The 4,769-nt window shown below is 37.9% G+C and overlaps 1 long non-coding RNA gene across 1 annotated transcript in view; it reads right to left on the bottom strand.

Annotated features, from left to right (window-relative positions):
- The window catches only part of LOC110310012, a 23,979-nt gene extending 22,403 nt beyond the window's left edge, over nt 1-1,576 (bottom strand). Inside the window, exon 1 of the long non-coding RNA XR_002379788.1 lies at nt 1,410-1,576. This is a non-coding gene — a long non-coding RNA (uncharacterized LOC110310012). The remainder of the gene's footprint in view (nt 1-1,409) is intronic.
- Between the last annotated feature and the right edge of the window lie 3,193 nt (nt 1,577-4,769).

The following is a 4,769-nucleotide window of genomic DNA, read 5'->3' as shown; positions in this document are numbered from 1 at the left end:
AGAGGGAGAGGGAGAGGGGGAAGGGGAGGGGGAGGGGGAAGGGGAAGGGGAAGCAGAATCGGAAACAGAAACGGAAATGGAAATGGAAACGGAAAAAGAAGCAGAAGCAGCTTGCCATGAGGTTGAGCATAATGAGGAGTAATGGAATTCTCCAGGACAGACAGCTACACCAAAGTAAGCCAAGGAAAGCTTAAATACAAGTAACTAGGAAGTAACCAGGTAACAGAGAAGCTTAGGGATATTTGCTCAGTTGTTATTCTTAAAACATGTTGAATGAATCAATAAATCTCTTCTGCCCAGTCATTGGCTCTTCAGCTTTTTATTAATAGATCAGATAATTGGGGAGCAGTTCTTACTCCACATTGATACAGGAGTTTCTTCAGTATTCATTACAATGCCCATGCCTAGACTGTATCTTATGGCACAGAAATCATTGTCTTAGTCAGAGTTTTATTCCTGCACAGAACATCATGACCAAGAAGCAAGTAGAGGAGGAAAGGATTTATTCAGCTTACATTTCCCCTTTGCTGATCATCACCAAAGGAAGTCAGGACAGGAACTTACACAGGGCAGGAACTTGGAGGCAAGAGCTGATGTAGAGACCATGGAGGGGTGCTGCTTACTGGCTTGCTCAGCTTGCTTTCATATGGAACCCTGAACTACCAGAGCAGGGATGGCACCACGCACAATGGGCCCTCTCTCCTTGATCACTAATTGAGAAAATGCCTTACAGCTGGATCTCATGGAGGCATTTCCTCAAGGGAAGCTCCTTTCTCTGTGGTAATTCCAGCTTGTGTCAAGTTGACACACAAAACGAGCCAGTACAATCACCATCTTTATATACAGTACACAAGACTAAACCCCATCTTTCCATTTTAGTCCAAGAAAAGGCCTTTCTCTTATATTAATAAACTATCTACAATAAGAACAAATAAAACAATTATGATAACTATCAGTTAAAGATTACAATCATCATGCCCAGCCTATTTTTATTTGGCAACTTTGGAAAAAGTATTCTACTATGTGCCCCATCTTGTTGAGTTCAGAGTTCTGTACATAAATCATTTTCTGTCAAGACTTTCATTTATCAACCGAGAAAGAAAAAAATACTTAGATCTAAAAATAATCTCTTTAAAAGATGTCCTTAAATCCTAAAAATTTTAAGCATAGTTAAGAAACTCTAGCTAACTAATCTTCAACATCATTAGAGACAAGAAAAGGAAATACTATTTCCTGAGTGTGCAGGAAGTGTAGAACACGCAGCTTCCAAAACAATAGCAATGACAGAGAGCTGCCCAGACAGTCATCCAAGATTTCTCTATAAAGTTGAAGCATCCATGTTCAGCCTTCTTGCTCAGAATATGATAGACTGTTTTTTGTAATGCAAGATCTATGAAAGAATTGCCTACCTTGTCCTTGAAAAGTTTGACAGTTGACTTCCCTGTGTCCTGTTTGTCCAGTTTGAACAGTATTTTTTTCTAGAGTTGAAACAAGCGCAGCTTTTTGCCCAATATTTAGCTTGCCACAAACTCTATATGGAGGATCTTCAATGCTCATCATCTTCCTTGAAGCAGAATGCCAGGAATTGAGATGGCTCACTGAAAAGAAAAAAAAAATCAAAAGTCTTTTAATAGCTAAATATCCTTAAATGCCATGTTCTGTGGCTCTCTGAGGTTTCGGGAGATCATCTAAGTGTATCTAATTAGGGTACATGCTTGTTTTTAGCTACTTATTATCTGTCCAACTTTGAAAACATCTTTCTGTAATTAACTAGACAAGTAATTAATAACAAATCAGCAATGGTTCTCTGCTGTTTGTTTGAGCATGTGAAAGACATCAAATTTTTTGTCCGTTTAGAGTGTATAACTGAACTATAATATGAATTTCCATTAATGCCATGTGAAAGGGTAGAATGTAATGGACACTGTAGCCAACAAAATTTATTGGATACATATAGACCTACATATCTCTAGCTGTCTCAGAACCATTCTCATGTAGAGCAATCAGCATTTGTATTACCCATTTTGTTGTTCTTTCTCATTTTATTGTTCATGTCCGAAGCCAGGATTTTCAAAAATTCACCCCTTGTCAAGTATAATTATTTATTTCTTTTGAAGGAATACATAGCTTTTCTTCTCTAGTTGAAATAAAAATAAATTATCTTCCCTAATACAACACATTTCCTCTCTTCTATTCTGAGGTTATCACACTTATCACATATTTATCCTGATTTAATTTAGCAGGCCTTTCTAAAATCCAGTCCTTTTTGGCAGCTGTGCTGTCTCACAGGCATTTAAAAAAATTTAAAATCAGCAAAACACCATCTAAACTGTCACTGGGAGCTTCCACATTCCCATTCAGTTCTTTATCATTTTTTTTAAAGTCCTGTTAGTTTTCTTCATAATTGCTTGACATGTATGATTGTAAGATATATTAGTAACATTTTCTATGCCATAATATCTAACATTTGTTATAATGTAATGAATACACATATACAAGCATCAATCAGCTTCAATCTGTAAAGGCATTTCAAGAGAGCTATCACCGCTAATTAATGCTCAATCTAAGAATCAGCCTTTTCAGAATTTAGAGCAAAAGCCCCTTGGGATTCTGAACATGTATCAACTGTTTGATGTATTCACATACATATGTTTCATAATTCTCCAAACTCTAGAAAATGAAACATGTAAAGCTATTGTGTGACATTGCTCTTGGTAGCATCTTTAAGCAGAACTTAGATTCCTTTTTTTTTTTTTACATTAATTTCCAATGTTACCTCCCTTCTCAATCCCCTGTCCATGAGATCCCTACCCTATCCCCCTCCTCTTTGCCCCAAAGAGGGTGCTCCCTCCTCCCAGTCCCAACTCACTCCTCTAGTTTCTGGGACATTTTAGTGGTTCCCCCTGCCCTCCACTATGCACAGTATCATATTTCTATTCATTGTCCTGGCCCTCTGGCCTTCACTGCTGTCTACCCCCACAGCAGATCCTGCTCCACTTTCCCCTGCTCCCACCCAGATTCCTCCCTCCCTCTGCCTCCAGTGATTGTTTTGTTCCCCTTATAAGTGGGATTGAAGCATCCATACTTGGGCCCTCCTTCTTGTTAAGCTTAATACGGTCTGTAAGTTGTATCATGGGTATTCTGAACTTTTTGGCTAATATCCAATTATCGGTGAGATCATACCATGTATGTCATTTTGGGTCTGAGTTACCTCACTCAGGAAGATATTTTCTAGTTCCACCCATTTGCATGCAAAATTCATGATGTCCACATTTTTAATAGCTGAGTAGTATTGCATTGTCTAACACATTTTCTGTATCCATTCTTCGGGTGAAGGGAATCTGGGTTGTTTCCAGCTTCTAGTTATTACAAAGAAGGCTGCTATGAATATAGTGGATTACTTGTCCTTGTGATATGGTGGGACATCTTTTGGGTGTATGCCCACAAGTGGTATAGCTGGGTTTTCAGGTAGAATTATTTCCAATTTTCTGAGGAACGACCAGATTGATTTCCAGCATGGTTGTACCAGCTTGCAATCCCACCAACAATGGAGGAGTGTTCCTCTTTCTCCACATCCTCACCAGTATCTGTTATTGCCTGAGTTTTTGATCTGAGTCATTCTGATTGGTGTAAGGTGGAATCTCAGTGCCATTTTGATTTGCATTTCCCTGATGACTAAAGGTGTTCAATATTGCTTTAGGTGCTTTTTAGCCATTGGAGATTCCTCAGTTGAGAAATCTTATCTTAGCTTTGTACCCTGTTTTTTAATTGAGTAACTTGGTTTTCTGGAGTCTAACTTCTTGAGTTCTTTATATATTTTGGATGTTAGCCTTCTATCAGATGTAGGATTTGTAAAGATCTTTTCTCAATCCATAGGTTGCCTCTTTGTATTATCGACAGTGTTCTTTGCCTTACAGAAGCTTTGGAAATTTCATGAAGTCCTATTTGCCATTCTTGATCTTAGAATTGCAGCTATTGGTGTTCTGTTCAGGAAATATTCCCCTATGCCAATGAGTTAAAGGCTCTTTCCCACTTTCTCTTCTATTAGATTCTGTGTATCTGGTTTTGTGTGTAGCTGCTTGATCCACTTGGACTGGAGCTTTGTATAAGGAGATAAATATAGATAAATTTGCATTCTTCTACATGCAGACCTGCAGCTAGAACAGAATCCTTTGTTGAAGATACTTTCTCTTCTCCACTGTATGGTTTTAGATTCTTTGTCACAGATCAAGAGGTCATAGGAATATGGATTTATTTCTGGGTCTTCAATTCTATTCCAGTGATAAATCTGTCCCTGTACCGATACTATGAGGTTTTTAATCACTGTTGCTCTTTACAACAGCTTGAGGTCAGGAATGGTGATTCCCCAGACTTTCTTTTTCGTTAAGAACTATTTTTACTATCCTGGGATTTTGTTATTCCATATGAAGTTGAGAATTGCTCTTGCTATCTCTGAGAGAATTGAGTTGGCATTTTGGTGGGGATTGCATTGAATCTGTAGATTAAATTTGTTAAAATGGTCATTTTTACTATGTTAATATGAACATGTGAGATCTTCCCATATTCTGAGGTCTTCAGTTTCTTTCTTCAGAGACTTGAAGTTCTTGTCATTGCTTGGTTAGAGTCACACCAAGATATTTTACATTTGTGACTATTGTGGAGGGTGACATTTCTCTATTTTCTTTCTCAATCTGTTTATCCTTTTGTAGAAAAAGGCTACTGACTTGTTTGAGTTAATTTTATAACCTGCCACTTTGCTGAAGTTGTTT

Source organism: Mus caroli, chromosome 15, assembly GCF_900094665.2.
Source record: "Mus caroli chromosome 15, CAROLI_EIJ_v1.1, whole genome shotgun sequence".
NCBI lineage: Eukaryota > Metazoa > Chordata > Mammalia > Rodentia > Muridae > Mus > Mus caroli.
This window is presented reverse-complemented; position numbering and strand designations above follow the sequence as displayed.